At 37.9% G+C, this 26,603-nt stretch overlaps 1 protein-coding gene across 1 annotated transcript in view; it reads left to right on the top strand.

The window, feature by feature from the left end:
* Positions 1 to 26,603, top strand: part of SLC9A9 (solute carrier family 9 member A9) — a 595,600-nt gene that overhangs the window by 305,109 nt on the left and 263,888 nt on the right. The gene's annotated exons all lie outside the window — the stretch shown is intronic.

Below are 26,603 nucleotides of genomic sequence, written 5' to 3'. Positions count from 1 at the left end.
CTGTTCTCCCTCTGAATGGCTTGACAAGCCCTCCCTGACAGGTTGCCAGCATTCATTTTTACATCACTCTCCTTTAAGGAAGATAATCTTACAAGTTCTTTCCTTAACATCTAGGTAACTGCATATCCCCATCTTTGTTCCACACACTGCCGTCTTTTTTGGGTGCCTGGCCTTGTAGCAGAAGCTTAATAAATGCTAATTCCCTTCCATTTCATTTTCATCCCTTTCCTCACTTCTTTTCTATCAGGATCTGTCATTTTCTGCTCATTTTTTTCTTATAATATGTACATACAGAGCATATGTACATAGTTATACATACTTGCATATCTATGCATGCATATACATATGCACATCCCTTTCTCTAGTATAAAGAGTCTAAGGTCCCCACTTTGAAAGAGTGCAATCAGAGGCTCACAGCCACACCAGAGGCCCTGCACTAGTATAACAAACAGAGTTGAAATTCTCGTGGGAAACAAATTCCAAATTGTAGAGAAACGCTGAGGCATGTACTAAAGACGTTGCCACTGTGTCCTCTCTGAAACTGGAAAGGTTTGGGCAGTATTCTGTGATGTTACATGGTTACAGGACACAGTATCTTGCTCTACATATCCCAGGTTGTGTTCACACTGTCAACGGGAAGGTGGCAGTTACACAGCTTCTTTGCTTCTGTTGCTGGGACTGTTTAATGAGAGGGTAGGAAGCCAATCAGTAAACTCAGGGAAATCCATGTAAATCACGTTTGAGTTATAAAATTCAAAGATGACATGATTTACAAAAGAGTTCTCTTCAACTCTGTCTATACCCGTTAATCAAATAGCTATATCTGGATACAAAGGCTTTAGAGAATTATGCATTCTTTATAGCTTGAAGAATTAGAGTGCCTTTTTAAAGTTGTATGTTTTCATTTTAAGATATGTTTCGTCCATGATAATGACCCTTTAGATGTAGGAACTTCATTTTTGCTTCAACCTATGAAAACACATGTAGCATCACTATGTGTTAGGCAAAAAGCAGTATAATAGAGGCACTATGATGCTGTTACCCAACATAAGGATTTGTATTTTGAATACCAGAGCATCCTATTAAAGAGTGTATGAACATATGCAGCAATTCATTTCCCTGGACTTGGAGTTCTTTGTTGCTTTAGGGTGTGCACATCAAGTCCTAGAAACAGACAGATACTGTAAGCCCTGTCTCTTACCCTGGGAGCTGAGCACTGCTAGGGATACTCAAGACGGACATCAGCACACAGCATTATGGCCCGGAGGTCTCACCCAGAGCCATTCAGAAGACTATGTACAGACCCCATGAACCCACTCAGATGATTTCCAGCCTTCCTCCAACACATTTCCTCCCACATTCCCTCACCCCGCAGGGGGGCCTGGGAGCTTGTTATCTGGGCCAAACTCCAGGGTGTTCCCATCAGCTGTATTTACCTTGCCTGAGGCTAACTTGCAAACCCATGTACTTCCATAGCATCCCTTTTAATTAGAATTTCTCTTTCCCTTCACATAATTGCCACCAAAAATTATTGCCAACAAATACACATGGGTATATGAAATAAATGTAAATAATTAACATTTACTGTGCATTAACACGTACAAAGTGCTTATCTCATTTACTTTCTACTTACCTTTCTACCTAAGAGGTAACTCTTATTATCACTGATTCCCTTCATGCATTGAACAAATTTTTTTTGAGAGCCTACTTTGTGCCAGCCACTGCTCAGGGTACCGTGGATACAACAGTGAACCAAAAAAGAATTTCTAGGTGAGCTTCATAGCAGTCAAAATAAATAAGCAAAGTATACAGTGCACTCATGGTAAGACATAAGGCCAGTAATAAAGCAGGGATGGGTAGCTAGGAATATATGATGGGAAGGCAGGCTTGTAATATTAGATTGGGTATCCAGGAAAGGCCTCAGCAAGGTGATATTTGAAAAAAGTAAAACAGGGAGTCATGTGGACATTTGGGACAGAGCTGTAGAGAAATCGGGAATGACAGATACAGAGGCCCCGGGGAGCAGGAGAACCAATGTGGCTGGTATGAAGCAAACAAGGGAGAGTATGAGAGAAATAGCAGAGCAGTGAGAAGGGACAGGTCGTGGAGAGCCCAAATGAGGTGGGGAAACACTTGAGACCTTTAAGGACAAGCATGTACATACATTTTAAAAGAATAGAAGTGTCCATTATTAACTAGGGAAGACTATAACAGGTTTGGGGGAAAATTATGAGCCCAGGGTTGACTTGTTAAGTTTGGGATGTGTATTAGTCGAGTGGAGCTGTTGTATAGCCAGTTGGATGTAGAATTCTGGAGTTCAGAGGAGAGGTCTAGGAGAAAAATATAATTTTGAGTGTCGTCAGCATATGACTAACATATAGAGATGATAATTGCATATCATATAAAGATGATACTGAGAACATGAGACTGGATGGAATCTCTAAGGCAGTGATAGAGAAGAGGTCCAAAGACCAATCTAAGGTACTCCAATGTTAAGAAATCCAAAATCAGCAAATGAGCCTGAAAGGTAATAGATATTAGGGAAAAGAAAAGGAAAGTATGGCGTCCTAGAAGTCAAAAGAAGAGCGTCTCAAGGAGCATGATGAGTTATAACAAATGCTGCTGAAATTTCAAGTAAGATGAAGAAAATGAACATCATTGATAACAGTGTTAAGAACCATGTTGGCAGAAAACCTGAATAGAATGGGTTCAAGGGAGAATAAGAGGAAAGAAATTGGAAACCTCATGTATCAACAAGTCCTTCAATGAAGTTTTGCTGAAGAGCAGCAGAGAAATGAAGTAATCACTGGAGGAAGAATTAGGACCAAAGAAAATATCTTTTTTTTTAAGGTAGGAGAAATAACAGTGCTTTTGTATGTTGAGGAGATGAAACAGTAAAGAAAAAAATGATGTATTCAAGTTTTTTCTAGGCTCATAAGTAGCAGATTTCAACTCAGATTTTTTACTTTGTGGTTCAAACTGTTTTGCCTCTTACTAAATATCATTTGGTTAGTAGATGGGATAGTACCAATTGTGGGGCATCGTCTATTCAGTAAACCTTGAATGGGTGGAAGGAAAAACAAATGAATCTTTGGCCATATTTATTATACTTTCAGCTAATTCCGATAATTAGTCATTTATTTTATATAGTATTTGATTCTGTTACCTTTGAAAATCTACCTATTTCAGTGCATTTTAATTTTTTACACAAATACAAGTTGGGATGGACATAGATGTTTTCATGTATTTGCTTTTGAAAAGCCAGATTCTTTGTCTAGCATTTATGGGCAAACAATGACATCTTCATTATAGCACATTCTTTCCAGATGCTTATTTTATTTCCATTCCCCCCAGATGATATTTATAGTGTTTATCACCATTGAATGGAAAAGCAGCAATGCAAATCCAAATTTAAATTTCCAATAAAATAAGACAATGGCAGCCAAATTATATGTTCTGTGCCTGACTCTGAAAATTCAAATAAAGGATCTGGAATATGGGAGCAGAAAGATATAGTGGAAAGAACACTTGGCTGAGAGTCTAGAAAACTGGGTCTTGCCCCCATCCTCTAGTACTCATGGTATGGTCTCAGATAATTAATTTAACACACACGAGTTTCACTTTTTCCATCTGTAAAATGAATGATTGAATTAAATGACGGGGTTTTAAGGATCATGCTCTAGATCTAATGTACTTTTACTTGACATGGAGCATAACGCATGTGTCTGGTTCTTTCTCTTAGACTACAATTGAGTAGGAATCACTTGATTAAAGACTGCAATGCATACAGATCAGAGGAGAAATTAGAGTTTACCATTTAACCTGAGGCCAAATCGCTGGGTATACCATTTCAATAAGTTGTCAAAGCAAATCCAAGGATGAGGCAATCAAAAACCAAAGTCCCTGGTTCATACTGGAGTAAAAAGTTTCATACTGAGGGCTGCATGCTTCTTCCTGGAAAAACTCTCAGCTGCTAGGTGAATGGTTGTGATGGCTTCCCCTAAGATTGCCTGCATCCTTAGGGTACAGAGTAGAAACCTTATATTGCTCTAACTCAGCATCTCAGGATATGACTGAAGAACCTTACAGCTTTTTCAAGCATGGACTAATTGTGTTCTAAGAACTACAGTAATTGCATGGCTGGTACCATGCTGGAAGCCAGGAAGACAAGGGCAAATACCACATAGTTCTTGTCCTTTGGAGGTCCTGATATAGCAGAAGACATACACTTGCACACAAACATATATATGTGTATGCATGCACACACTCACATGCACAACCACATGTGGCAGATGTTAACGTAGAGGGATGCACAACATGTCATGGAAACCAGAGAACTGAATTGCTTACTGGAGGGAAGGTTTTCATGGGAAGCTGGTTTTTGGGTTGGGTGTTTTGGAGTTTGGGTGTAGAGTTAATTAGGATATTGTCACCCAGATGTCATGGAGGATAAAAGCAAAAAGAATAGAGTATGCAAAAATATAAAACTAAGAAAGAATTTGAAAGCAATCCTAAACAGAAAGAACAAAGCTGGAGGCATGAAGTTACCCAATTTGAAACTATACTATAAGGCTACAGTAACCAAAACAGTATTGTATCAGTACAAAAATGGACACATAGGGCAATAAAACAGAATACAGAACCTGGAAATAAAGCTGCACACCAGCACCCATCTGGTCTTTGACAAAGGCAACAAAAATAAGCAATGGGGAAGTGAATCCCTGTTCAATAAATGGTGCTGGAGAGCTGGCTTGCCACATGTGGAAGAATGAAACTGGACCCCCTATCTTTCGCCATATACAAAAATTAACTTAAGATGGATTAAAGATTTAAATGTAGGACCTTAAACTATAAAAACTCCTCAAAAGCAATTACAACAAAAACAAAAACTGACAAGTGGGACCTAATTAAGCCAAAGAGCTTCTGCAGAGCAAAAGAAACTATCAACAGAGTAAACAGACAACCTACATAATGGGAGAAAATATTCACACACTATGCATCAGACAAAGATCTAATACTAGAATCTATAAGAAGCTTAAACAACTAAACAAGCGAAAAAACAACCCCATAAAAATTGGGAAAGGACATGAACAGACGCTTCTTGAAAGAAGACATACAGGTGGCCAACAAACATATGAGAAAATGCTCAACATCACTACTTATCAGAGAAGTACACATCAAAACCATAGTGAGATATTATCTCACACCAGTCAGAATGGCTGTTATTTTTAAAAGGCAGATGCTAATGAGGCTGTGGAGAAAAGAGAACTCATACACTGCTGATGGGAATGTAAGTTAGTTCAGTCACCATGGAAAGCAGTTCAGAGATTTTTCAAAGAACCTAAAACAGGACTACCATTTGACCTGGCAAACTCATTACTGGGTATACATCCAAAGGAAAATGAATTAGTCTATGAAAAATCATGCATGCATATGTTCCGCAGCACTATTCATAATAAGAAAGACATGGAATCAATCTAGGTGCCCATCAACAGTGGATTAGATAAAGAAAATGTGGTACATATAAACCACAGAATACTACACATCCATAAGGAAGAATGAAATCATGTCCTTTGCAGCAACATGGATGCAGCTGGAGGCCATTTTCCTAAGCAAATTAACACAGGAACAGAAAACCAAATACCACATGTTCTCACTTGTAAGTGGAAGAAAAACATCGGTTACTCGTGGACATAAAGATGGCAGCAGTACACACTAAGAGCTACTAGAAGGCAGGAGGGAAAGAATAAAGGTTGACAATAGAACTATTGTGTACTATGCTCACTACCTAAGTACAGGATCAGCCATACCCCTAACTTCAGCATTATGCAATACACCATATAGCAAAAGTACACGTGTAGTCCTTCGATCTAAAATAAAAATGGAAAAAAAAAAAAAAAAAAAAAGCTTGACAAGTCCCAGAAACAAAGAAGTAACACACTGTAACTAGGTGCCAGGGGTGTCAGGTTGCCTCAGAGAAGTAGGTAGGGTTAGGCCGCTGGTATAGGTTGGGGAGCACTGAAGGGAAGCGTGTGGAAGACAGCTGAGAATGAAAATGGAGAGGTAAGTTCAGATGAACCTTTTAGTGTCTCAGTGTGCTCCCCTTGGGAGAACTCTATCCTATAAGGGTAATAATTGGTTAAGCCTTTTAGGCATAGAGATAATGATAATAATCAGATTTCTGCCTTATGCAGATAATCATGATAGCATCATTGAGGAAAAACTGGACAATTCATAGTATTTCTGTCTCTGTTAGTGATTTTAAGGGTTAGTTATGAGCAAATATGGTAAGTGACTTCCACGACATCAATCTTAACACTCACCACACTTCTTTTTAGTAAACTGTGTACATATATAACATCTAAATTTATCTTAACTTTCTGTGACTCCAGACATATTTTTGTTCTATTTAACCTCTTAGGATATTGTGATCTATATGAAAAGTTTATGGAAATTTACCGTCTGGTTTTGCCTTGAACTTAGGAGCTAGATAAATTCTTTCTGAATTAATAAATAAATTAATGAGTGAATGAATTATGACCATTAACATTCCAAGATAAAAAATAGAGAAGAGAATATATGCTAATTAATGGTTTTATTTAATTCTGATATGATGCATTAATTTAAATTTAATGAGTTGGATGCATAAGGCAAATGTCTAGGGGGATCTTGAGATATTGAAAGAAAGACGAAGTACAATTCCATTACTTGCGTGTTTCCTGCAGTGTGTCCATGCCTTACTGATTTGCATTACAGTGGGTTTTTGATTATGGTTTTGTGCATTTTTTTTCTATTTCTTTTAACAAAAGCAGTCACGTTCCATCCCAGTTACCTGTTCCAAGGCACAGTGGAGAGAGAATGTCATGGGCAACAATGCCCCTGCCTCCCTGGCTTCTGAGAAGATCAAAGATACCTTCATAAAGCATAAAATTGCCTTTTTTTAATTACTCTAATTACATTTCTTTTGTCAAGATTTCTAGCACTTTTCTTCTCTCCTTCATTCAAAATATCTTTAAAAATACCATCCTAGAAGGGCTGAATTTATAAATGATGGCAAAGTGTTTCAATTTCTCCTTAGCTAAGCTGGTGATCCTTTTCAATGAAACTCATTATATTGTATAAAGGACATTTAGTAGTTCAGCTAATACGTGTTTCCTTTTAAATGCTAATGAGAGTGGGGCTCCCACATCATGGCAAGAACACATTGTACTTTCAGTGCCCAGAAAGAATTATTTCCCTACTTGAGAAGGCTTTACTCCACAACCAACATGTATTATAGTAGGAGCCACAGATAAATATATGGCACCTTCAATAGTGAATACCTTCTATGTCCTGGGTACTGGGACCTAGAGAGAAATAAAGATGAGTAAGACATCCATGCTTCTCCTTGAAAAGTTTTTATGTAAATTGTTTTCTCTGACAAAGCTGTAGTTGGACTGTAACTTCTCAATTAAATCTGTCCTACTCTCTCACCCACAAATCTGTTTATCATAGCATATAATTGCAGTTGGAAATTTTAAGTCATGAAATCAAAGAAGTTCAGAGCTAAGGGAAACTATAAAGATAAACTTTTGAACCCAGAATTTTCTTGGAGGAAACAAACCCAGGAAAATTCAATGACTTTGAGGGCTTGGGCCAGTTTTCCAACCCAGGGTCAAGCTGGACGTGGGTCATTGATCAAGGAATATGCACTGTAAATTAAAAATACACAGCACCTGCCTCTAAAAACAACATTTGGTACATATGTCATATATTGCTGTGTAACAAATTACTCCCAAATTTAGCAGCTTTAAACAACAAACTTGTATTATTATTTCATATAATTTGTGAAGTCCTAGAATCCAGGAGTATCAGCTTTGCTGGGTGGCTTTGGCTCAGGGTCTTGTGAGGTTGCTGACAAATTGTTGGGCAGGGCTTCCGTGTCTCAAGGCTTGGCTGGGGCTGGAGAATTCTCTCGAAGAGCCTCATTTACATGGGCTGTTGGCAGAAGACCTCAGTTCTTCCACCTGTGTCCTCCACAGGGCTGCTTGGATGTCCTCATGATGTAAAAGCTCACTTTGCCCAGAGCAAGTGAAACCAGCAAGAGCAAAAAGAAAGAAGCAATGGTTCTGATTAACTAGTCTCTAAAGTTATTTACTGTCATTTCTGCCATATTCTATTTGTTAGAATCTATTCCCTAAAATTGGACCACGCGCAATGGGAGGGAAATTAAGCTTTACATTTTGAAGTGGTGGTGGGGGAAGGGGTGTCAAATAATTTGTGGACATTTTAAAGTATGAGAAGGCCCAATGCCACTTTTGGAAGTAATGTTTGATAGTGCTTTTAATTTCGTAATGATCGAATATTTGGGTTTTCTGCTTCTTCATTTAATTTTGGCCATATCCACTTTCTTAGTAAACAATTATTCTATCCAAGTTTTTAAAAATTTTAGTATCAACAGTTGTTGAACACAATTGTGTCAGACACTGAACATATATGTTTCATGTAATTTATCATTAATATTCACATAAAATCTACAAGGTGAATACTATTATTAATCAGATTTTATAGTCTTAGAGAAGTTAAGGCCAAAGAATAGAGTAGTGCATCACAACTCGTTGTTTTTAATGTCCTTTGTATATGTTTGATTATAGGCCTTTTCTTACAGAAAATTACATGCATGTCTTTCCCCCTTTTATTAAATTTATGAAACTTTACATATTATCCTGATCATTTTCAATTTATTTATGCATTCTACTGTTTTCTCCTTTTATCACTAATCCATTCTTCTTCTCCTTGGGCTTTCTGTTTTTCTTCCCTGTCCCCTTAACAGAGGATGATGAAGGAAACCCCATTCCTGCAGATCACTACTCTCCTCCAGTTTTTTTTTTTTTATTTCCCTGCTTTACTACAACCCTGAGAGAGCCTTAATAGGTACAGCCAACAATAGTCTTTTTTCACCAAAGTGTTGGTGCTGTCTCATCATCTATCCTGTTCACCTATTTATCTTATGACAGATATATTATTCCGTTTTGCCTCTGCTGGCTTGCTTTCTTCAGGATTCATCAGCATTCTACCTAAGAGTACTTGAATAATATTATTGTCATTTTATTCTGCTTCTTCATCACCGTCATAAAAGGCTCTGTAACAGAATCACCTCCCAGGACTGTCTTTATCTCTACCCAGTAGGCAATGTCTTGGTGGCACGTACTAATTTACCTTTAAATTTCTTACTAACAAGTTTCCAAAGTCTTCCCTTAATTTTTCTTTCTCATCCCCACCAAACCCTAAGAAAGTATACTTACCTCATTTAGTGTTTTCTAAATATTAATTTTCTTTATTATATTTTCCCCCAAATCATGGTTTTGTATTCTTTCTCACTACATAGAGCCCCAACTCCTTAAAAAGATAGTGCTCACTGGTGTGCTCTCTCTCTCTCTCTCTCTCTCTCGTAATTTTTCACTTTTAGAAAACAAAAAATACCATCATCAGTGCTTAGATATCAACATATAAATTTCATGTCCTTCTATGTATGGATCTGATTCAATGAATAATGGAAAACTTGATCTGAATGGAATTTAGGAGATCAGCTGGTCTGGTACCTGCTTTGATGACACTCAAGACAGATGGTTGGCCATTATTACCTTAAAATTTCTAAGGATGGCAATGGCATAACCCCCTTTAATAGCCCATTACAGTTTTATCATCCTGCTTGATAGGTGTAAGTATGAAGGGCTTCAGTCTCATAATGGCATTTTAGAATGATAAATGGAAATTACTGTAATTTTTCTACTCATTTTAATTAAATTTTATTGATGCAACGCAGAAAACATCAAGGCTGAATATGTGTGCCTGAGCATGTGTTTGTTGAAGAATGTTGCCAAATTTAAGGATGCCATTTCCTTAATAATCTTGAAAGATGCAGCAATTGTATTTAATAAAACGTTAAGTCTTTGTGCAATTCCTTCAGAAAAGAAATTGAATTGCTTCTGGAGGCACAGCTCAAAAATCCAAAGAGTCCCATCAGTGGAGATATGATATATAACTCTGAATAAAGTACCCGAGAGAGAAATCTAATAAGTGAGAACAAGAGTTTGGTTTTAGGAGAGTCACTTAATGCAATTGCTCTGGGTTACATTGAAAAAGGACTTGATTGGAATCAGCAGTGACCAACCTCTTCTTAAGGGAAAATAAATAACCATTATGATGGAACTGCCTCAACAGTGAATACCTAGGTAACAAACTATTACTGTTGTATTTTTCCACTGGCTCTAACTGTTAAAAAAAAATCTCGGCTTTAAAACAGGTTTCTTTTCCCTGTTTGTGCTGTGTCTTGCTTTGTTCGAATTAAATTTTCAAGAACAAACTAGAAGGGAAAAGATACCTGTTGAAAAATAAAGGAATGCTTCTGTTGGGAAAAAATGTCTAACCTTGCCTTAGTCATTATAAGTACATGAATTCACACAGTTCTTTTCCCCTAGAGATCTGTGAAAACATGATAATTGAGACATATCTGGAGAAAGTATGATTTGGACACACTGTAATTTATAATTTGTCTTGTTTCCAGGACAATTACTTCATACTCCAGCCCTTGACTTGCTTTCTCTTTCTGAAGATGTTGCTCTGATGATAGTATGGGGGCCTATAACATAGGGCCGGGATAGAAGATCACTTGGCCAACTAGAAACAGACAGGCACACAGGGATCAGAGCTAGCACTTGGAATGAGTCCTGGCAGAGTTTCAATATTCTGAATTCTGACACAGCACGTTTCTGAATGGTTAATGTGAAGTTCTGTGAGTAGAGCCAAGGTCTTCCCTAGGGCCACGAAAGAAATTATGTTTTAACTTTTTATGTCCTTATACAGGTGTTCTTAAATGGTGGTCTGCAGGCTGGTGTCATAGCGATTCATTATTTTGATACTGCCTGTATTCATTTCTGGCATAAATTAATAATTTACAGTATCCCCTAGGGAAAACACTACTATTCTTCCCCTTTGTACTGATTTATTGTTTGGGTTTTGGCTTGCTTTTATAGTACCAAGTTGAGGTCTATAGGGATTGTTTGCTTCATCCAAGCATACTAGAGACTAAAAGAGTTTGAGACAATCTAACCTTCCAGGGAAAAATAGTCTGATTTTTTTTATTATTATTATTTTTTATTATACTTTAAGTTCTAGGGTACATGTGCATAACGTGCAGGTTTGTTACATATGTATACTTGTGCCATGTTGGTGTGCTGCACCCATCAACTCGTCAGCACCCATCAATTCATCATTTATATCATGTATAACTCCCCAATGCAATCCCTCCCCTCTCCCTCCTCCCCATGATAGGCCCCAGTGTGTGATGTTCCCCTTTCCGAGTCCAAGTGATCTCATTGTTCAGTTCCCACCTATGAGTGAGAACATGCGGTGTTTGGTTTTCTGTTCTTGTGATAGTTTGCTAAGAATGATGGTTTCCAGCTGCATCCATGTCCCTACAAAGGACGCAAACTCATCCTTTTTTATGGCTGCATAGTATTCCATGGTGTATATGTGCCACATTTTCTTAATCCAGTCTGTCACTGATGGACATTTGGGTTGATTCCAAGTCTTTGCTATTGTGAATAGTGCCGCAATAAACATACGTGTGCATGTCTCTTTGTAGTAGAATAATTTATAATCCTTTGGGTATATACCCAGTAGTGGGATGGCTGGGTCATATGGTACATCTAGTTCTAGATCCTTGAGGAATTGCCATACTGTTTTCCATAATGGTTGAACTAGTTTACAATCCCACCAACAGTGTAAAAGTGTTCCTATTTCTCCACATCCTCTCCAACACCTGTTGTTTCCTGATTTTTTAATGATTGCCATTCTAACTGGTGTGAGATGGTATCTCATTGTGGTTTTGATTTGCATTTCTCTGATGGCGAGTGATGATGAGCATTTTTTCATGTGTCTGTTGGCTGTATGAATGTCTTCTTTTGAGAAATGTCTGTTCATATCCTTTGCCCACTTTTTGATGGGGTTGTTTGTTTTTTTCTTGTATATTTGTTTGAGTTCTTTGTAGATTCTGGATATTAGCCCTTTGTCAGATGAGTAGATTGCAAAAATTTTCTCCCATTCTGTATACAAAGATTAATTCAAGATGGATTAGAGACTTAAATGTTAGACCTAATACCATAAAAACCCTAGAAGAAAATCTAGGTAGTACCATTCAGGACATAGGCATGGGCAAGGACTTCATGTCTAAAACACCAAAAGCAACGGCAGCAAAAGCCAAAATTGACAAATGGGATCTAATTAAACTAAAGAGCTTCTGCACAGCAAAAGAAACTACCATCAGAGTGAACAGGCAACCTACAGAATGGGAGAAAATTTTTGCAATAGTCTGATTTTAAGGGCACATTTTTTTCCTCATTTGGCCCTAACAAATGTTTCATGTAATTTCTGGGCTGTTTGTAGGACTCGGATATACTGGCCTATAGAATAAGGTAACATCACTCTTTAAGGATCTCCCCTGTGTTCTAGGCAGAAAACACTTTATTATAGGTTCTGGAATGTTCATGGACCTGAGACCCAGGCAAACCAAAAGAAGGGACTTGAGTTTCATCCATAATTGGGATTTAGACATGTAGTGATACATGTGTGAAAAGGGGTTAAATGAAAGAAGTCAGACTCGGGAAAGGATAACTAAACCTTTAAGAGGAAAATTTCTATAAATGGAAAGGAGTTTGATGTAGCTTGAGGGCCAGCATCCTCTTGTGGGACACTGTGAGAATGAACTTGGCCCTCCCAACCCACCTGCCTGCTGGCATGCCTGCACTCTGAGAAGGGGAGCACTAAATAGTAAAATTCTGGGGGGAGTAAATTGTTTCCCTGGGAACGTAAGTGAACCTGCTGGAGCCCACCCCATCCCCAGAATGCTGAGATGTAAACTTGAAAGAATTTGAGTGGATGCTCAACTCTAAGGGACCATCTCTGAAAGAACTGAACACATAAAAATGAAATCCTTTCCTGCTGATTGAAGAGAAATAAGGAGTCAAGACCAGGAGACAGTCAAATATGGAGATTAAGCTGCCAGAAGCAGAAAACATAGCAGATACTCTAAGGAGTGAGGCAGTCCTGAAATTGCAGGTGGCAGGTGGCAGCAGAGTGGGCAGCAGTGGGGAGGGAGCACAGGTTGCAGTTGGAACCCAGCAAGGGCAGGTTGGTGCAGGCAGTGAGGGATGGTCAGCTCCGGGTTCTGACAACACGTGCCACCCAGCTCCCTCCTCTCAGAAACTCCCAGAGCAGTAATGCTCAATCCTGGCTACATGTTAGAATTTTTTTTTACAAATCCCAGATACCCGGGCTCCATGCCCAGGATTTCTGATTTATTTAGTCTGGAGTAGGACTTCAGCTGCAGTATTTTAAACTCTACCTAAGTGATTCTAATGAATGGCCAGAGTTGAGCATCTAGAAAGACACCAGATGCTAGATGGGGAAGGGCAGAGGTCCTGTCATTTGGCAGGTGGGGTTTTGGATTCAGCAGATCAGAGCCAAACTGTCCAAGTGAGTTCAAGGGGAAACCACATGCTGATAGGCTTGGGACTTGGGACTCTAGAGAGTTTAAAAAATCTTGCTGGCCAGTGGCTTCCCCAGAGATTCTGATATAATTGGCAGGGGGTGCAGCGTGGGCAGCAGGATTGCTTCCAACTTTCCAGATGGTTCTAATGTACAGCAGCGCTTGAGAACCAGTGACCTAGGGCACAGTAATGTCACTCATGAGGATCCCTTTGGGGAGTCCCATAAAAAGAGAAAAGAAAACTCTGCAAGGAATTTTATATTCTGTATGAGTAGGTAGAGACTTAGAACTATCAAGATTTGGCTGTTTGTATAAATACATTTATATTCACAGGCAGGATGTTTCCAAGACATTATATTCCCACAGTTCTTAGATCTGGGAAGGCGGGAAGGCAGTCCCACAGTCAAAACCAAAAAGAACAATTGTCAAGCTCCCTTCTACAGTGACTTGTTCGCCTACCTGAAGCTCACAAATGGAGGTTTCACTTTAAGAAGCATAGATTCATTGTAGTACTTGCAGCATGTAAAACTGTTAGGCTGCATAAAAAATGGGAATCTACTTTCACTTCTTTGATCTTTAACTTAGTAAAATACAAATTTGGTTAATATTTATGGACTAATAGGTGCCAGTTAGTGAAAATTAGTACCTTTGACCCTCACAATAACCAGTGGGCTAGGTGTTACTGGCAACTATTTTGCTGAAGAAGAAGCTGGGATGCAGAGAGAATAAGTACTTTACGTGGGTCTATACAAGTAAACATGGGTGGGAAAATGGGACTGGAACTGATTTCAAGTCCAGTTCTTTACCCACTTCACCCAGCTACTTTTCTTTCATCTCTATTGAGCCAAAAGTAACCTCCAGATACCTCTCACTTTCCAGTTTCAGTTTCATATAGTAATTTATATATGATGCATTTCATGAAACACATCTGGAAAATTACTAGGTATAGAATCTCTAGGAATCTTTGCTATCTATTCTATTATGCCACAGATAATTCTAGAAAAGAGTAAAATTTCTTCACTTTTTCCCCACCAAATAAATAGAATTATTTGGCATCCCAGTAAGTAATATCTTCTCAGTGTCAATTCTCTGGAGGTTTAGGAGACTGTAATCAAATCTCATCAGCAGTGTTTCTAATTAGCATTCTCTACATGTGTGAATTAGGAGAAAACTCATCTTGTCTATTTCTTAGAAACTATGGCTAAGGTACACTTCGATAATTTTCAGGACTATGTATGGGTGGAACATTTTACATATAATGGAGTAAATATGTAAAGAATCAAATGTGTCTTTAAAGTTATAATCTATGTGGGTTAGGAATTGTAGAATCTTTAACATTCTCAAGAGCATTCATCTTAGAATACCTTATTCCACTCACCAAATCCCTCCCCCAATGAAAAGCACCTTTGTATCTTAAGTCCAAAGTACTCTAAAATCTCTTATCACCATAAGGAACATATTAAGCTAATTGGTAATAGATAAAGAAAATCTATTTCCAAAAGTGCATTTTACTACTTAATTTTAAACAAGTTACACAATGTTTTCCAAAGTTAAACAAACAAAAAATAAAGAATATAAATGTACTGATAACGTTCAACTGGACATTAAAATATACTGCTCAGATATCTTTGTCAGAAAGCAAAAAGATATGACCTGACTCCAATTTTTAGCTTTTAACATGTACCTTTCTGTTCAGAAACATTATATACTAGTGGATTTTGTGATACAGAAAATACTCCAACTTTTATGACAGAACACTAAAGTGTTGTAACCTGTCTTTAAGACTTGCTCCAGTCTGTCTATTAATCAATAGCTTAATTTTACTTCAACTTGAACATGCCTTCTCAGTGCTTTTAAGTTATTATTTCCTGAATGTTTTCTTTAGTCAAGGATTATGATTTAAGTGGTAACATATAGGAATTAGGTATCAGATCTCCTTTTAAAAGAAGAATGGTTTAATTTCTGTTGTTCACCCAAATATGTATATGATTCATGTGATCAACGTTACTTTTTCTATCACTTTTTTTAAGGCCTCAACCTTGGAATTCTATTTGGGAAAAAAAAAATGCTTGATTCAAAAGAGTGACTGTTTTTTAAGGTTTTTTTTTTTTTTTTTTTTTAAACAAAATTTTAGGTGTATAGTTTCCCAATGACTTCAATAAGTATTGCAATTTAAAGAAAATCTCAAGCCAAACTGAATGTATTTTTCCAAATACATCTTTTTGATCCCGCTATTCAGCATCCCAACTGGTTGACCAGAGTTTCCAGATGTCAAGCCTAGCACCCACTTGGGTCATTAAGAAATTGTTAAATCTGCCCTGTTGGTCAGCACATGGGGCTCAGGTAGGTGCCAGGACCCCAACTCTGCCCTTCTCCCACTTCCTAGGAGTAAACCCAAACCCAAACCCTGTGTATCAAAATGCCCTGAAGCTTCACATCAGCCAGTGGTCTGCCTGCTAAAAAACTCCCACCATCTGTATCCAAACAGCATCATTGCCTGACCCTGGAGAGTAGCAGTTCCAGAGCTCTGGGTGAGGCACCTAATGCAGTGAGCTCCAGGAGAGAGCAATTAGCACAGGAATGAATGTGAGACTTCTGGGCAGCCATTTTGAGGAAACTAGTATAAAATATTCACATTGTACAGTCCATCAAACTTCATGGTCACACTTTTTTAACTTTGACCTAGGTGAACAGAGAAATGATTTGATTTGTAGCTTTGCTGGGTAGAAGTTACACATTATTTAAAATCATTTTAGAATTTATTTTCAAATTTTGAAAAGCACCAATACATCCTTTATTATATTCCTTTGACTTCTAGATTTGCCTGATTCATGAAACATTATTATCTTTTAATTACTATAATTACTATAAACTGATCTTGAGTTTCAAAGTATCATCTAATAACTGGATTAATTTTCAGTGTATAAAATGTGGGCTTTCTTCCCATAAACTGTTTTTTAAGTGAAATCTGGGCAAGGTGATTACTTTACCCACTTTTTGCCATATGAAATCTTTAATAAAAGCATTTGCCATAGCTTCGTAAATTATTCCAACTTGCAAGATATGACTGAATTTATTCATGGATGCTTATGTTGGAAACTGCATTATATTTTAGACAACCAGTTAGGTGGACTAAGCCTAGAAATGTATTGCATTGTAGAAGATACCTACATTATTGTTTTCTGAAAAATGTACATAGAGCTCCTCATAAATGTTCACCTCATTAACAAAGAAATGCCATTTCACTTTAACTACAAAGACCTTTCCCTGACAGAGGCGCATTTGCAACAATGGCCTATTTAAATTCTTTCTCTCTCTTTCTCAGACACGTTTTTTAAAATAACCTTATCTCCGAATGATTCTGATATATGATATCTAAAGATGTAGGGTTTTTTTTATGGTTATGCATCAGTAACACAACAAAGGTCAGCTTTGCTGTGTTTCGCGTATGGTATGCTCATGTGTCTGACTACTTCATCTATGTGGCCTCACTTACTGCATTCTTCCAGATTTTGGTGACTTCATCTTTTTTGAAGCTTCTTCTGCATTGGATCTATGACTTTTGGAATTATTAATACCTGACCCAATGCCTTCCAGAAGTCAAAGGATACAAATACTGAATTATCCTGTGTGTCTTGAGGTCAGTCTTCATACAACCTCAGCATCTGGGAATTAAGGCAAGTAGGGGGAGAAGCACTAGATGTGGAAGACCTGGGTTCTCAGCCTGGGTCTGCTCATGGATTTGTGGTACGTCCTGGAGCAAGACCCTAGGTCACTGTGAGCCAGGGAATGTCAGCCCCATGAGAGCAGGGACTTGGTCTCATTTGTTAACAGCTATGTTGCAATGTCTAGAAATGTGCCCCGCATATGTAGGTCATCACTTTTTATTTCTGGGTGAATAAATGAGTTGCAGTGTTCTCTGTAAAGACCCAGGCCTCCATGGGCAGTTAGTGAAAACCTCCACGGGCCCTGCTCCCCTCGGGGCCCACACAACACGGGATTAAGTTCTCTGAGGGGAGTAACATGGTTCTGTGGGGTTATATAACAAAGGACCCCGACAGAGAATGGGACCTCATTACACTTCTAGAAACTATTGAGGCCCCAAAGAGTTTTTGTTTGTGTGAATTATATCCAGTAGTGTGCTGGAGCCAGCTGGAACCAGCTCTCTACTCCAGGTTCAGTGGTAGCTTGAAATCTGCCATCGTGGGAATATTTGCACCATGGAATCAGCTTGCACTACAAATCAGGGCTCTCCCTGACTCCCCAGAGAGCCAGTTGTTAAACATTTAGCAGCATACCACTGATTACATGTATCAATGTTTATCATATTAGAAATTTAAAATGAGGATTTTAGAAATATTTAGTTATTTATTTTAAAATAATGATAAATCCATTGTATGTTAACATAAATCACACTTTCTATTTTTGCAAATTTCCTTGATTTCTGGTTTAATGGAAGGCAGCTAGATTCTCAGATTTGCTTCTGCATTCAATCCATTGTGATTATCACACATTATGTAGCCTCTGGAAACCTCCATTGTATACTCAGGATAGAATGAGAATGAACAAAGCAAAGGATGTCTTAGTAATAGTTTGAAAATCATGTTGACCTCATGAACTATCTCAAAGAGTCTCATGGAGTCTCAGAGGTCAATAAGTCATACTTTAAGAGCCATCCCTACACATAAGTTTCTTTCCTTTTACTTTTTATCTTTTTTGTTTGTTTGTTTTTAGCTTTTTAAACTTACTACGTCATGGGCCATGATATTGACCTATTTCATTAAAAGGAGACTCATACATGTTAAATAACAATTACCTAGATTATTTGGTCTTATTTTTCCTAACGTTTATCTTAATTTACACCCACATATTGTATTATACAACAAGTAAGAAAATTAAGAGGACATGAGAAGGAACTCAGTGAAGATTTGTGTAGACTGCCTTCTTCCTAAAGGTTTTTAAGACAAACTTCCTATACATTATGTCTTATTTGATTTAGTGCTGCTTCCAGCAGGAAGATGTACTCTGTGATAGCTCGTGGGTTTAGCTTCTTCTCTCCCTCATGTGAATCCCTATCTCTAAAGACATGAAAAGATGCCCTACCACTGCTTTGAGATGAATTCAAATATATAAAATTCAGCTGTATTCACCAGGGTCCCTAGAGGCTTATAAATGAAGATCAGGATAAAGGAAATTTGGGGATGTGGTTTGCTTTCCTTGCCAGGGGAGCATTTGAAATCTCAAGAGCTAAGTAAGGCCAAAATGCTCAAGAGGAGGCATGAGTTGATGTATCGAATTCACTCATAAACGGGGATAATGATAGCTTCTACTTCATGGCACCAGAATCTATAAAAGTACTCACCAAGTAGCATTGTTGAATGAATAGTGTTGTAAAGATTAAATGAGTTTTCATGCATTAGTTTTTACAGAGTGTTTGTGGCTCATAATGAGCACTGTATGCAAGTAAGTTTTGTTTCAGTTATTTTGTTGTGTTTTTTCTGAGTGCCGGAATTAGGACTGATAATCATATCTTCCAGTTCAAGCTTCTTATCTATAATGGAATTATTTTATTCTATGAAATAAAACATAAAATGCTAAAAGGAGATAAGTTGACAGAGGCAAACCCTGACTCATACTATGGCAATTTTTCAATGAATTCAGTTAGAGTAGCTACCAATATGGCACTGGTTAAATCAGAAACTCTCATCTTGACAGAACAGTGAGAAGCCAGATACAACCCTTATCAGTTGTCTGATTTTGTCTCTTTTTCTTCATGTTGCAAAAACTATTTGAATAGTTTTTTTTTTTTTTTTTTCCCAGATTTCTGATGGACTTGAGATAATGCATGCACACTTTTCCATTTGGTCAAGGTTTTTCGTTACTAACTGTATTAATCTGTTTTCACACTGCTGATAAAGACATACCCAACACTGGGTAATTTGTAATAAAGGAAAAGAGATTTAATGAACTCGCAGCTCCACGTGGCTAGGGAGGCCTTACAATCATGACAGAAGGCAAAAGGCAAGTCTTACACTGTGGCAGGCAGGAGAGAGAATGAGGGCCAAGCGAAAGGGAGTTCCCTTTATAAAACCGTCAGCTCTCGTGAGACTTATTCACTACCAGAAGAACAGTATGGGGGAAACAGCCCCCATGGTTCAATTATCTCCCACCGGGTCCCTCCCACAATATGTGGGAATTATGGGAGCTTCAATACAAGATGAGATTTGTGTGGGGACACAGCCACACTATATCACTAAGTTAGTAATTATCACTTGAATATTTTATTAAGCATGATAATTCATTTGCTTATAGCCACTTGTTAGCCACAGCCCTCTAAACTCCTCGAAGGCAGGTATCCCTTTCCTTCCCTCAGTGCAGTGCATGCTACAAACTCAATAAATGCAGGCTTCAATAAGCCAAACCTAAAATTGGATGGTAGGTTGCTTTCTCAGGGTTCTAATAACAGGTGGTGCACAGGTTAGACTCTAAGCAAGCACAACCCCAGTTTCCTCATTCTCATTCCTCCCTCCTAGAGTCACAGGAGTGACTTCTGTTCTTCTCATCTGAAATTCAGAAACAAAATAGGGCACTCCTTTGATAGACTTTTTATTTTCTAAATTTGCTAGAAATTCAGCATCAGATACAGTGTCCAATTTTCCTAATCTATTTTTCAATTCTTTGTAGTGTACATATGAGTGACTTTATAAAATATTAATAAGTACTATGTACATTTATATAAATATAAAACATTTAACAAAATACTCTGGTATCTAACTCTCTCCCTAGAAGCCAGTAATCATTGGTGGGTTACTGAGTCCTTGGAATTGAAAACTATGACTTCTATTCTCTTCCCTTTGTTACAGTTCTTCTCAAGGTTTCTTGAGTAAAAATCCCTGCTCTCATGTGTTCAGTTCACCTGGTATATAAAACCATCCAACAAAACAGTGTTGAATCCTTCCAAAATCCACTGGCAAATACTTTCATGGGATGACATTCCCTAAACAAAACTTCATAATGCCCTTGTTTTATCCAAACCCCCAGAGAGGATTACATATCAAAGAATTTAAAATGTTTTAATAGAACTGAGGCCAAAATGCTTCGTATGAATTAAGAAATCCTTTGGGTCTTTTCCAAAAGCCAAAGTGAACTTGGACTTTTTCTCTCTCCTGTGTTTTTATAAAAACGTTTTAAAAGTTGAATTTGTGTTTTCTTAGCTATCTCAGTATTGTGGTTCTGATCATAAGATGTTGACTTCCTCCCAGAGGGGCATTTCCCACTCTGAAATTAGCTGCTGCATTTTCTGCTCAAGAGGCTTGACTGCATCTCTACCCTCAAGCACCTTAGCTCACCCCGCAGTTGTTGGCACAGGGTGACTCAGTCTCCTCATCTGCAGCTTGGTCTCCTCCCACATGGCCCCGGCACTGTCCTTCTCATCCATAAGATAAACATGTTCTCCTTTAGACTTATTTCCTTCTCTTTAGAGTTAATGCTCTTGATGGCTTCACATTTCCACTATTTCATGTTGTTGGTTCTACTAACTTATGAGTCATGAAGATCAATCAAAGTAAAGATAATAAACTCCTGATCTATCAGATAGTCTAATGCCTGGCACAGAGTAAGTGCCTAAGACATATCTGTATATTTGTCACACTTTTTTTTTTTTTTTTTTTTTTTTTTTTTACTTTTGAGCTAGAAGGACAAAAATACCCAGACGTAAGTTAATGTATAGAAGGTGGCTTATTCTCCTTTGCCTTCTTCCAGGACTTTTTACTGGAAATTGCAGCTATGAAATTGCATATGAAATTGTAGCTATTTGATAGTTCACCTTATAGAAAAGGTAATTTTGTGTGATTCCGCTGTTTTCATGGGGCTAAGAAGCTTGACGTTCTGTTTACAAAGAGTTCCCACCCTCACAGAGTTGTTCATAGGGTTGTGGGGTGACCAACTACTACTGGGATATAGAACTTTCCATGCTAAAATGGGAAAAGATCGTGACAAACTCAGATTCGTTGATCACCCGCTTATCACAATGCAGTCCAATTCTGCCTTCTGTGCTTTCTTATTTCCTAAATGTGTAAAGGAAAAAATTTCTAAACTCATCATAATAAAGTGGTAATAGGTAAGATTTATTGAGGGCCTGTCATGTACAGACAACTGAGTTAATTGGTTTAATATTTCCAATAATTCTGAATTCTTCTAGTAATTCTTAAGTCCAACAATAATTCTTAACTCCATGTTGCTGGTCACTAAAAGAAGGCACAGAAAAGCAAAGTAACCTGACTGAGGTCACAGAGCCTACAGTGGTGGAGGAAAGAACTGAACATGGGAATCTGAGTCCAAAATAAGTCTAAAAGAGGGATGTCCACTTTTCTCTACACTGAGTAACTGTCATTCCTACAAAGCCTGCCTATGGAAGTGGTTCCTGGAGGAAAAGACATGGAAATGATTTTCTCCATTTCTCTCTGACTTTGAGTCTTCTTCCTTCTCCTCCAACTCCTACTCTCCAAAGATCTACTTTCAGTTACAGCCAATTAGCCTTGGCTGTACCACGATCCAGCCTAGCCTGGTAACAATGCCTCTTAACTTGTCCCAAGTGCACACTACCCAGTTCTTGACATCAAGTGCCTTGCTCTGTCCTACTAATGCTGCCCCTTACCTCTACCTGGACCACTGCTTCCTGCAAAGCAGTCTTCTCTGTAGTCCTTATAGCCCTTTGGTTGTGCCCCACGGCTGAGGTGCTGAGGGAAGAAGGGTTAAACATTGGGAGGGATGTGGACCTATTGCTAAGTCTTGGAGAGTCTTGAGTCTTGAATGTGGTGCTAAGCAGTTTGGCTTTTATTCAGTAGACAGGAAGGAGCCAACCAAGATTTACAAGCAATGGCATGAGCACTTCTGTGTTTTAGAAAGATAAAATATAAGATGGACTGGAGCAGGGAGTCTGTAGGAATATCTTCATTATATGAGACCTGACAAATTTTGACACAGTGCCACTAAGCACATACTGTGTGGCACTAAGACAACTAGTCAATTGACAAACTCAACCTCATGAAGTTCCTTCAGCCTTGTACTACTGTTATCTAATTTTTACTCTCCAGAGCCAACAGAAAATTCTAATAATAAAAAATACAAGTGGTCAAGTTTTGTCACGTGTCAATAAAACACTTTAACCATATTAGAGCCTATTGTGCTTCAGTATGACTAATGTGTTCAGTTAAAATGCTAAAGTGTATGAATCTTACAGTAAAGCTTGAAGAAGACCAGTGGAAATACATTACATGCTATCTGTGAAAAATGGTAAAAATAAAAAGCTAAACTGAAAATATTGAATCTTTGAGAGAGAACTGCAGGCACCAAAATGTGCTATCATCTCATCACTGTTCTCTATAGGCTCCAAGTCATGTATGTCTAAAACTGCATAGAGGGTGTTTCAGAACTGGAGATGTAAAAAACTTACTTTAAAATAAGAAAAGAGCTCTCCAATAACCCTAGACCTTCTCACAGGGCAGATCTGCTTTAAAAATGTCACACTTGTCTATATATAGTCCATAGTTCCCCAGGGGTGCCTAAGCCCCTTACCCCACAAGAAGCTTGATATATATTTCAACACACAGAATAACATATACTTTGCCCTAAGACTTCCTGTTATGCTTGCTAAGTTCAGGATCCTCACAATGGCTGCGAACTCCTAATATTTCAAAGACTGTCTACATTAATATCTTTCAAAGCCTCAAACCCTGGCAAGGAACAAAAATTGTTTTTGAATCAGCTTCAAGAATTAATATTAGAGAATAGGAGGTTTCTCCTCTCAGCAAATTGAAGCTGAATAAATTGTTCTCTGTCTCCTTAGAAATGGAATTGGTTGCTCGAGGTGAGCTCTGCTGTGAGGAGGCAGGATGCAGCAGCACTGTGAGGGATGATGGGAGGGACAATGTGGGGGGCAGGATGGGGCCTTTCTTCTCTTAAATTATGGGCAGGTCTGTTTCTTTAAACCTGGTACAGATGCTAAAATGTAGGAAAAAAGTACATTAGCTTGGAGTTGCATTAAAAATAGCTGGAATTGCTGGGCTATTACCACCTCTTTTCTTGTATTACCAAATGCCCACAAAGCAGCCTGCCCCTAAGCATTTTTGGGCAGCCATTCATGTCCTCATGGCTCTGACACACATGAATTGAAACTTCCATGTTCAGAGACACAGATGGCTCCATTCTTTGGAAGGAGAAAACAAACCCTAAAGACTTTCTTTTGGTGCTTCTAGTCATCTGCTTTGCCCACTGTCTTCCCTAAACAAGAAGGTATGACTGTGGTTTGAGGGTTTAGCTTCCCCTGTGGATTTAAAAGACCCAGACATCACAGCTGCTGGCCAAAAGATTTCAGTGATGGCTTTGATTTAGTTATATCTTTCTGTTTATAAAAATGACATTATTGCATACTCTATTGATAAATGTAAAACAGAATAATAAGACTCAAGGCAACCAAAGGCAACCACTGCAACTGCTAATATTTTGACATTTTTTTCCTTCCAGTCTTTTGTAGCTATTTTCATTTATCAAGAATAAACTATATATGTACAATTTTGAATCCTGTGCTGTCTGCTTGACAGTTATAACTAAGAATTTCCCCATCAATTTTAATTTCTCTTTTTTCTTTTGTCATTATTGGTCAACTAAATGTAACTAGATATCATTTACTTTTCTTTTCTCACAACCTGTGGATGTTGATTATTTCATTCTTTCCTGTTTACGCATACATTTAAATCAGATTCCACAAAAACTCACTGACATTATCTAAGTGAAGAGGCATGTTTGAAAGGGATAACATGTTCCTTGGTACTCACGGACTCAGAAATATGCTGCAAGGTTGTGATGACATTTGAATGCTATTTCCAGAGTAAATGATGAAATACTTCCCCAGGAAACACACGGAGCAAAGAGCAACTTGTGGGATGATTGGGAAGGTGAGACTCATACGCTCCCTCCACTTTCTGGAGAAAGTATCAGTCACTAGGCTGACAGAGCCAGATTAGAGTCTGCACTTACCACTTAGTTGCTGTGTGACCTTGAATATGCCACTTAACTTTCCTAAGCAACGGAGGCTTCATCTGCAAAATGGATCAGATAGTATCTACCTCACACAGGGATATCATTTGGCATATAATCTTTGCTTACAGAGGCTTCGTCGTCACTGTTCACAATGAGGTCTTTTCATAGTTGATCTGTATTAATTTAAATGATAATTTATTTAAAAAAGAGAAATAACTTTTAACATAAGTCTAAAAAAGATAAGAACTAGTTCTTAAATTAAGTTCATCCTCCTTTGGCAAGTATTTTTTACATAGGTAACTGATATTTTGCCTAGGCTATTTCTTTTGACATCTATATAGCATTCAATATGTTTTGTTCATTGTCTTAGTCCATTTTTCATTGCAATAACAGAATACTTGAGACTGAATAATTTATAAGGGAAGGACTTTTTTTAGCTCATGATTCTAGAGGCTGGGAGGGCCAAGATCAGGCAGCCATCTTTGGCTAGCTTCTGATGAGGGCTTCATGCTATGGCATCATAACATGGCAGAAAAGCAGAAGGAGAAATAGACATGCACAAAGAGGCAAAACAGGAGAGGCAGCCTCACTTTATTACAACCTATTCCCATGAGAACTAACCCAGTCTTGAAAAACAGACATTAATCCATTTTAATCACTTCGTAAAGTCACTACCTTTCAAAACTGTGTCATTGGGAACCAAGCCTCAACATAAGTTTTGGTGGGGACAAACCATATTCAAATCATAGCTTCGTCTTGATAGAGATGTAGACTCTTAAGAAATCTAACTCCTAAGAAATCATAATGACAGGGGCTCTGGAAAGTCCAAATGATTTAGTGTAGATTAAATTATAGGGCCTCATTTCAAAAAAATATGCATAAGCTGATTTTATTACTGTCAAACATTTTCAAAATGGCCATTGACATATAAAAAAGAAAATGTAGTCATGGCATGATCTTCTCTGTTTATTAAAGCTGATCTGTTTCTCTCTCTGCATCTTCTCTTTTCTCATCTCTTCCCTGGTCATATTCACTGACCATCTTGCCCTCAGCTTGACAGAGACAACTGAGGTCATCAGTTGGATAAGAAGTCTACTAACCTTGATCTCCCATCTCAGTTCAGCCTCTATCCCTTTCCTCTTCTATCTCAGCAGGGTCTTGGATCTCAGTGAGCTGGGTCATCCTCTCCATCCCCCACCCCTTGTATTTGTATCTTCAGGCTCTTAGATTTCTCTTGTTTTTTTTGTCTTCAGTGTAGCATTTTTTATTGTAGATAATAGGAGCATTCTTCAAAACCCCTCTCTTCATTTGGTTTCTCTGAAACACCCAGCCCTTTCTTGATCTTCCTTCTACATTCTGGTCTTCCTTTCTCAGTCTTCTATCTGACCTACTAAGGCATTAAAGTCTACATTCAGAAAGGATCCCAGAATCCTGTTCTTTCAGCATGTCAGAAAATCACGGTACCATTAGATATCATTGTTTGACTTAGGTGGAAGAGACATTTATATTCAATTCTTTCTTCTTTTTATATAGCTTATGTGGCAGACTTAAAAATAAATATGTGTACCATCAATATTTTGTTACATTTTTATTGCATACTTACCTTAGGTATAGAAAATATTCACAATATTGTCATGATTTATTGTCTTCCAACGATTAATAATTGGGAATCCCTATGGGCTTGACATTAAGAGGATTGTGGAAAAATATGATGATAATTATTACCCTTCATTGATCCCTTCATGTTCACCAGAAAGGGAAATATGTAACAAGTTTGCACAGTAGGTATTAAATTCTCCAATTTTACATAAAATGACGTTGGGACTTCAAGTTCACAAGTTCACACAGCATACAACCAAAGAGCTGGGATTCACGCTGTGTCTTCCCACCTCAACACTTTCTTTACATGACTTAACACTAAGTACAACAGATCTTAATGGGTACAATTTATGAGGAGGAGTGATTACTATGATTAGCTTGAACTTTTTATAAAACTAATTATATAATTGTTTTTATTTATTGATTTTTTTCTGCA

This window comes from Piliocolobus tephrosceles, chromosome 2, assembly GCF_002776525.5.
Source record: "Piliocolobus tephrosceles isolate RC106 chromosome 2, ASM277652v3, whole genome shotgun sequence".
NCBI classification, from domain to species: domain Eukaryota; kingdom Metazoa; phylum Chordata; class Mammalia; order Primates; family Cercopithecidae; genus Piliocolobus; species Piliocolobus tephrosceles.
This window is presented reverse-complemented; position numbering and strand designations above follow the sequence as displayed.